Raw genomic sequence first — 9,305 nt, 5'->3', positions numbered from 1 at the left:
CATAAATATTGGCCGTTTTGTGCAGATTCTACAAATTCTCTTAGAAGAATAGAATAAGATGTCTTTTAGATCTCACAATATTCTTAAATCAAGAATATTTTGAACTTGCTACAAATTTGTATCTAAATTCTTCTGAGAAAATTAATGAGATAGCACCAAGATTATTTTAATCTAGATTTTCGAATTTTCTATTCAAGATTAAAATATGCTTCTTTTCAATAATAAATATGATTGTCGCTATAGCGATCTTATTTTATGATAGATTAAAGAGTAATAGCATTAAGTCCAGAAATCTTTTCTGTGGGTGTAGTAGCTTAAAGTGGATAAATAGACAGAGGTAGTGTTTAACGTATCTTTATGTACTTAATTACGAGCCATTTGTTAATTTTCCGTTTGATGACGCGGATGACTGATACTCATTGTTCTCTCGTCGTTTTATCAATATTTACGTTACATTAGTCGTAAGATAAAACACAAAGCATTCATTAGAATCGTTGGTTAAATTTTAGTATTTATATTTACATTTATTAATATTAATATCGCGAATTTTAACCGATCTTTGGATTAATTTACGTCAGCTCCACACACGGAAGAAACGGCAAATTTCTCTCATTTTCATTTTACTCTCTCATTATTATTTTATTTTATTCGCAGAATATTCTCTTATTGTTAGGCGGTTTGATCGTCTGGCCGGATCGTGTAACACGTGCAAGAGAAGTGTTTAATACCCGTCACTTGTCCTTGCTTTATCCAATCGAAGCGAGTGCTTGTGCAACTACGGGATAGGATTTCACCGAAAGAACCGCGCTTCCCTAAATCCTTCGTGTAAAGCGCTTTGCGGAAGAAGCGGCCGGCTTCTAGTATATTTTCAGAAGATTGCATTTCCGGGATTATAACGATAATACCGTCGGATTTGCAGAATCTGTTACATCATGAATAAAATTTGCATTTTTTCTTTTCGAAACCGTTTTGATAAAAATGAAATCTCGGAAACACTGAAAAGTAAATTCTGTTATCCTAGACAGTTTATCCTGTGAAAATTTACGGAGTCAAAGAGAATCGAATACATATTTACATCGCAGCTATGTGCAGCGAAGCTGCGAATTCGTGGACTTTGAGCTTTGCGTTTTGCATTTTGAAAAGTTTAGTTATTTTCCATTTTGTACACAGCGATAAATAATTCAGGTACACTGCAAAACAATTCCCCGCGGATAAAAGGATGTTAAATGAGCCGTTAAACATTTGTTTCCCACAAATAGCCGTTTAATCCAAATTTGCTCCAGTTTCAATTAATTTAATGTATTTCCTGAATATTTGACTCATCTTTTCTCTCGGAGTGGCCCGTCGAACGAATGGCACCACTCGAAAATCCGTCAACAGGATTAAAAGTGCATCGTAATTCCCGGCGTTGTTTAATTACACAATGACACACGAGACCACGGCGATTGTTATGAATTGCGTCGTAAATCAGGTTTCGACCATTTCGCACGTTCGTAACATTCGCCGATCCGGCGGATGATGCCGCGCGCACGAACAGGTTCCTCGTTACGTTTACGCGCTGATCTACGCCAGGGCGATAAAATACGCCGCGTGTAAAACATGGGAACCCGACATTCGCGAGCTGATTGCATTTCGATCAGTTCCGCGCGCGGTCCGGAGCGCAGAAGGAAAAAAAGAGAAACGTCCATCTCCCAAATTGCTCTTTCCCCGAAGATCCCGGAAAATCGTCCCGCCGGAAAACAACGGCCCGGGATTTTCCCGCGGGTGATTCTTCCGCAAGTAGCCGCGCATTATTCGCTCGACGGGGTCGGCAAAACGATTTAACCGGAATTTCGGCCTCGCATAATGCTCGCGAATCGCCCACGACTATGGTCGAGGCCGGATCGCGGCCGAGGGGTTAATCGGATTTTCCGTTTGATTAATTTCGGACCTGGTGCTCGGCCGGGCGCAAATGAACGCGGCAGTTTAAATCGAAAACCGGAGGTGTCTCGCTCGTGCGATTTACCCCGATTTACGCCGAGCGGTGCTGTGAACGCGCGCTCGAGCGGTGCCGAGGGGTGCTCGATGTTTGTGACGTTTATGACGATAGAAGACAGAATGCATCAGGACTGTGTAAGAAGTAACTCCGGATTTTCCAAATGAAACCATCGATCCAAAATACCCAACGTGCAACGTGCTCGGGAAATAGCGGGTACACTGGTGATGTCAAGTCAAATTGTTGCGTCGCCCGAGTCGAAATTTTGCGCCTACTTTAATGCTTTTAGCAGTCGTACGAACCTACTTTTAGGAAAATAGAACCTAGAACTCTTACATTGAAACACAAACTCCTACAAACAGATGTTAAGATGCTATTTTGACCCCGCAACATTCGGCTATAATCTTGATCGTAACCTGCTTTGACGCTCTAGCGGCAAAAAAGAAAATTTCGGACATATTTTAGTGTTAAAGTAGTAGCTAAATAGACGCTGAATAACGCCTCAAATGAAGAATTCGAGGTTCAATGTAGAACTAAAATTTCGACTCGGGCTGTGTCACGGAATATCCCGAGTCGAAATTTTGCGCCTACTTTAATGCTTTTAGCAGTCGTGCGAACCTACTTTTAGGAAAATAGAACCTAGAACTCTTACATTGAAACTCAAACTCCTACAAACAGATGTTAAGATGCTATTTTGACCCCGCAACATTCGGCTATAATCTTGATCGTAACCTGCTTTGACGCTCTAGCGGCAAAAAAGGAAATTTCGGACATATTTTAGTGTTAAAGTAGTAGCTAAATAGACGCTGTGTAACGCCTCAAATGAAGAATTCGAGGTTCAATGTAGAACTAAAATTTCGACTCGGGCTGTGTCACGGAATATCCCGAGTCGAAATTTTGCGCCTACTTTAATGCTTTTAGCAGTCGTGCGAACCTACTTTTAGGAAAATAGAACCTAGAACTCTTACATTGAAACTCAAACTCCTACAAACAGATGTTAAGATGCTATTTTGACCCCGCAACATTCGGCTATAATCTTGATCGTAACCTGCTTTGACGCTCTAGCGGCAAAAAAGGAAATTTCGGACATATTTTAGTGTTAAAGTAGTAGCTAAATAGACGCTGTGTAACGCCTCAAATGAAGAATTCGAGGTTCAATGTAGAACTAAAATTTCGACTCGGGCTGTGTCACGGAATATCCCGAGTCGAAATTTTGCGCCTACTTTAATGCTTTTAGCAGTCGTGCGAACCTACTTTTAGGAAAATAGAACCTAGAACTCTTACATTGAAACTCAAACTCCTACAAACAGATGTTAAGATGCTATTTTGACCCCGCAACATTCGGCTATAATCTTGATCGTAACCTGCTTTGAGGCTCTAGCGGCAAAAAAGGAAATTTCGGACATATTTTAGTGTTAAAGTAGTAGCTAAATAGACGCTGAGTAACGCCTCAAATGAAGAATTCGAGGTTCAATGTAGAACTAAAATTTCGACTCGGGCGCGCTTGGAGAACTTTGATCACGTGAAGCTTGCTCGGTTTCGTCCAAAAAATCCGGGATTACTTTGCTACACGATCCGATATTCAATGATTCTGCAATAATAATGTTTTTGCCGAGCAGCTCGCCGGAAAATGACGAGGCACTCGCGTTTCCACAAAACGCTCATTTCCGTTCCGCGAGCCGGAGCGTCTCGCGTCTTCGACGCAACCGGTTTCTAATATTTCTGCTATCTATACGCGGGTTATTATCCGATACGCTCGTTATCGTCTCTTAATAATTGCATCGAACCGGCAGAATTACGCTCGGTAATTATGTAACAACGGAGTAAAACGGTTTCTCGCATTGCGTGCGCGGCGATATCATTATCACCCTGATGCTTCCATAAACCAGCCGTAACCACTTTATTACCTTGGCTTGCTTTTTCGTGCGACTCGACATTTTCGCAGGTCGGCTAAACCGACACTTTGCGATTCCAATCTCGGAAAGGCTGCTTCCGATAATAGACATCTTTCTCCCTCTCTCGCGCGCGCACGTTTTTTAATTGGCATTTTCATAAATTAGCGCGTGCTTAGCGAGCTTTATTCCCTATTTTAATTAACGACGGCTTGCATAAGTGATACACGTAACATGTCATGTTCTAATTCAGTTAATTTACAATGTTTACAAGCCGACAGTGTAGATAGCTCTCGGGCATTTACTTCATCGTTCATTTTTCTGTTCAAAACCGACATACAATATCCTGTGTTGCGATCTTAAATAAATAAATAAATAAATAAATGGACACTCCCTGTTAAATAAATCCAATGAAAATTTCACTGAATTAAATCCACTCGCCGCTGCTGTTCAATCCGCGTTTAATCCAAAGGAGCGTTCTCGTGGAGGAACAGATTGACACTCGGACGAAGCGGCTAATGAAAGATCTCGGCCGGCAATTTTCCGACGAACATCTTCATCGAGCGGAGCCTTGCTTCTCTCGCGTCAATCGTCTCATAGCGAAAGGTAACATCGATCGATCCTCGCCGCGTAATCGTAAATTCCGCTTGAAAACACGGGCGGTGCTCCGCACGACGCCGACGCGCGGAGCGAGCGAAGTTTTAATCGCTCACTCGCTCGGCAAAGGCCGGGTCGCGAATGCCTCGCGCGTTTCACTTATCTATCCCTCTAATCGTTCACATTAGTGAAAGGTTGGAAAACCAATCACGCCGCCAATTATACTTCATCAGGCAACTCGGGACACGTCGACTCGGGCTCGGCTCGCAACCCATTCTTCGATCATCTCTCTCGGAATATTACAAGTCCGTCTCGGCGCGTACGCACGTATCTTGCACCGTACGCGCGCACAATGAACGAGAAGCCGGGCTCGCTCGCGCGGACTTATCTTCTTCAATTTATCATCCCTCCGATAAAACGGCGCGCCTCGCGCGTCTCGACGCGTTAAATTTCTTGGGACGAGCACGGGAATTGTGCGTAATTCCGCGCCGCGGAAAAAGGGGGCCTCGCCCCCGCCGCTCGCGTTGATTTAAATTTCAATTACGCGTACGCTACGTTCGTGCGATGAGAAAAGAGACAGAGAGAGGGAGAGAAGGCCGTGTGTTAATTATAAAATATTTATACCGCGGAATAACTGGAACGTAAACTCTTGAGTTCCCAACAAAGCGCTCTCGCACGCGAATCCGCGTTACCTAACGTTTGTTCTATGATTCAAGCTATTGACGGAATAACGATCTTTGTTGAGCGAGCTGCGAAATTGTGAAAAGCGTGTTAGCGTGAAAGAAAACAGTGTTATCTTATCTTGGCACAATTGAAAGTTCGCGATGCCGTGGTCGCGCGTGAATTCCCGAGTGTACACGCGAGTCAGTGTGATACTCGTTCCGGAGACTTTATTTCTCCCTTTTCTCTTTGGCATTTAACACCTACTAATACGCCTTTCCATAATGAGACGTTGAACAAAGTACACGTGAAACGGCGAAGTTTTCGAGAGAAAGTCGCGCGCCTCCGCTTTTCTCACGCTCATGTTCGCCAGCGGATTGTTTCGATTTAGATTGCTTTCCGTCGTACAGCTCTCGCTGAACGGCGACAGGAGTGATCGCGGGGAGGGTTAATCGACGCCGATTAATCGCCTCAGGTGTCGATAAACAGCTGAAATCGGTTAAAGACCTCGGGCGAGGTTCGCGAGGTCTCCCGATCGCGCCTTCGACGGAGCGAAGTCACGTCCGATAAGGATTGGCTCTCGCAGAAATCGCGGTCGGACGACCGAGTGACGTGATCGTCAATTATGCAAGCGACCGAAACGACTTCGAGACTTGCCTCTTCTTCTTCCCGGGGCGATCGATTCAACGTGCGTTATCGATTAATTATTTTCGGCGATTAACGCCGCTCCGGTACTCTCGGGACCGTCTCGTATTTTTCGCCCGTGACGAATCGAATCGAGCCGCGCTGCTCGCGGCTGCTTCTACGCGTCAGCGTTCGCCAGCATCGAGTTTCCGCGCGAAACTCGGGTCTCCCTTTTGACAAACGAAGCGCGGGGTGGGTCAATGAAAATTTCACGCCCAAGTCCCAAGGCACGGATACGCCAGTCGGGATAAAAGTGAGTGCTCCCTCGCGAGGGAGGCCGAGCGCGGAGCGATATCGATGGTCGTCGTAAATACGTTATTTTTAGTTGCCACTGCGCTCGACCGCGCGCTCACTATACATATAGCACGCAAAGATATCTTTAATCGGCGGCGCGCGAGCACGGCTGTTTTGCGATGCGTGACATTGATGTGCAATTTACGGCGGGGCTCGTTTCGCTGCGCAGTCCTGCCGAACGCGTTCGTTTCCGCATCAGTAAGTCGCACCGCGAAGAAGGAGTCTCTCGGTAGCGTTAACGCGTCGTCTCGTCTTCCCCGCCGCTATTCTCGTCATCGCCGTCGTTATTAAAAGCACGCGCGCACGTTGCAAGATCCGGAAACGGCTCTTCGCGGGTGTCACGCCGGCTGTTCGTCGTCATTTCCGCTCGGAATCCAAATTCGTGCCGAGAACGACGACTATGACGATGATGTTGACGACGCCGGCAATAGCATCGATGCAGCCGTTGGTCGCTTATCAATTCCGCTACCGAGCGGCTACCACGTTTTACTCGACTCAGCATAAAAGCCCGGGTCTTATCATCGCGCGAGTTCGCCGCGGGAGACGGAAACGGCCGAGAAAAAGAGAGAAAGGGAAGCGAGAAACGGCGGAGAACGTGCACGAGCGGCGGCAATCCACGCGGCCAGGTAGACCAGGAAGGTCGCCGAACCACCGAGTGTAAACTTGGCGCCGTTTAGATTTCACCAAGTGCCACACTGACGTTGACGACGACACGAGGAGGTCGTCGCCGAGAAGAGTGACGCGCGCGAGCGCGAACGTAGCCGAAGAATAAGATCGCGCGTCGTCGAAAGAGGTGAACGGGAAGCTGGATGGAGATCTAGGGCGAGGGGAGTGGTGCGGGGAGGCGAGGGGAGAGAAAGGTGGACGACGGGGAGTAGGAACCTGGAGCTTCTCACGGAACCAGTCGGGACGGAACGCGGACCGGCTGCGCGATCCTCGATCCTCACGAATCGTCGGAGTGTAGCTGAATAACGTGGACGCGCAGTGGGAAAAGGGGGGCCTCCGATGAGTAGTTTCACCGATATAGAATTGATAAATACGCGCGGAATCCAACGGATAAATATCCCGCGTCTTCTTTTCTTTTCCGTCGTCACGAAGATGAACACGCCGGGCTTTACCGACGCGACTGAAAAATTCGAATCGCGTGTCTCTATCTCTCTTCCTCTCTCTCTTGATTAACGCGATTAACCGGAAATTCAAGCCCGCGGATGTGTTTCAGATGCGCCTCGTACGCGGTACGTTACTACTCAGGGAACTCGTAGAACGGCGAAAGGAAAAATTATTACCCGGGATCAGGGGGAACCACGTCCGCCGCGAAAGTGATAACGATAAAATGATTGAACCGATTAATGAAGGCATAACGATTCCACCATTCTGGCTGGTTCGTTACTCACCGCACGTCGTTCCGTTTTATAATACTAACAAGGGAACTAACACAACTGTCCCTCACCGATTTTGATGGGCTTTGGATATGTTGTAGAGCATCGAAAAATATTAGACCCTATTTTTTTTAGCTGCGTATCTCAGCGTTTAGGGGTTGAAACAGCCCTCGAAGATAATGAATTTTTTCATTTTAGCGAATATCTTTGAAATATAAGATATATGAAAAATGTTTTATACAAGAGTTTTATAGTATTTTATACTCTTTACAACGGTGTATTCACATTTTCGAAATGTCAAATTTTTTAATTTACCCCCATCTTCGAGGGGCTGTTTCAACCCCTAAACGTTGAGATACGCAGCTAAAAAATAGGGGTCTAATATTTTTCGATGCTCTACAACGTATCCAAAGCCCATCAAAATCGGTGAGGGACAGTTGTGTTAGTTCCTTGTAAGTCGCACCTTTGTATCTGAGTCGGTAAATAAGGCCTGCTAGGTCTACTTTAGGGGAAACGCCATGGGAGATTAGATCTATCGGGCGAGATAAACGTTCGGGAACGACGCGAATAACGGGGATCGTACGTGTGCACGCGACGGTTTGCTTACTTTCGTATCGCGCCGGCTATTTTTGCGAGGGAACAAGTCATTCTTTGAGCCTTGTCCTCCGTTCCGAGCGCGCGTTCATCTCCGGTTCGCCGCGGGACGGCTTTGGGCGCCGTCGAGGCCAGGAAGATTGATTTGAAAAATTCAGGACTCTCTCTTTCTCTCTCTCGGTCTCTGTCTCTGTTTCTCTGTGGAGCGCTGCATTTCTCGACGATCGCCGCCGCAAATTACTGCCGCCACGAGAGCTATAAATTATTATTGCAAGTGCAAAATGGCCTCTTAACACATCGCGCAGCGCGCTCATAATGGACCATGCAAGCGCTGCCACGTTCTGCTAATGAGCACGAGGTTTCGATGCGATCCGGCGAGATTGTGCCGCGATAAAAGTGCCGGATTAGCCCGAAGAGTCAATATTTCGAGCAATGACGAGCGTCGAGCCAAACGAGAGGGAAGAGAAAAAAGAGACCACCGATATATGCGACACACAGGAGCCAACAATTTATTGAGCGGGGATGATTCGCTTGGTCGTAAGATTCATCGCGTCGACTTTGCGATTAATCTTGCTCGCATTCGAGCATTTCTCACGGAAAGTGTTCGCCGACTGGAACTTTTCTCTTACAAGCATTAATCGATTATTGCATTCGTAGAAATGAGAATGGGCCATAAAATGATAGTTTCTAACGAGGCAACTACACACTAAAAAAAAATCTGGTTGCATTAATTAGAAATCTGGTAGGTTCAACCAGTTTGTCTGTTGGAAAATGGACGAATCAGAATTCCTTTAGGAACTACCAGATGAGCATGATTAATTCCTTTCTGTTAAATTTACCAGATTTTCTTGATAATAATACTAAATGTATTTAGTTAAATTAACATGACTGTTTAGTGAAAAGAAACGTTTTTCTGTTTCATTACCGTGAGTTTTCTTGGATTGCTGTAAATGAAATATCATGTTGATATTTATACAGGATGTCCCGTAATAATCGCCTAACCTCTCGCATGCCAATAGAGCAGATCGAGATGAACAGAAAAGTCCCATATCATTTTGCGATATTCGCAATAATAATCGAAATATTGCATATTAAAGTCAAGCGAATCCAGAGCGCGCGGAGGCAAGTGCCGAGCCGCTCGAGGTATAGGATTATTATTGCGAATATCGCAAAATCGTATGGGACTTTTCTCTTCATCTCGATCTGCTCTATTGGCATACGAGAGGTTAG

General features: G+C 45.7%; 1 pseudogene; it reads left to right on the top strand.

Annotated features, from left to right (window-relative positions):
• The first annotated feature begins 8,397 nt into the window (after positions 1–8,397).
• The window catches only part of LOC113562940, a 1,802-nt pseudogene continuing 894 nt past the window's right edge, over positions 8,398–9,305 (top strand).

This window comes from Ooceraea biroi, chromosome 11, assembly GCF_003672135.1.
Source record: "Ooceraea biroi isolate clonal line C1 chromosome 11, Obir_v5.4, whole genome shotgun sequence".
In the NCBI taxonomy this organism is placed as follows: Eukaryota; Metazoa; Arthropoda; class Insecta; order Hymenoptera; family Formicidae; genus Ooceraea; species Ooceraea biroi.
This window is presented reverse-complemented; position numbering and strand designations above follow the sequence as displayed.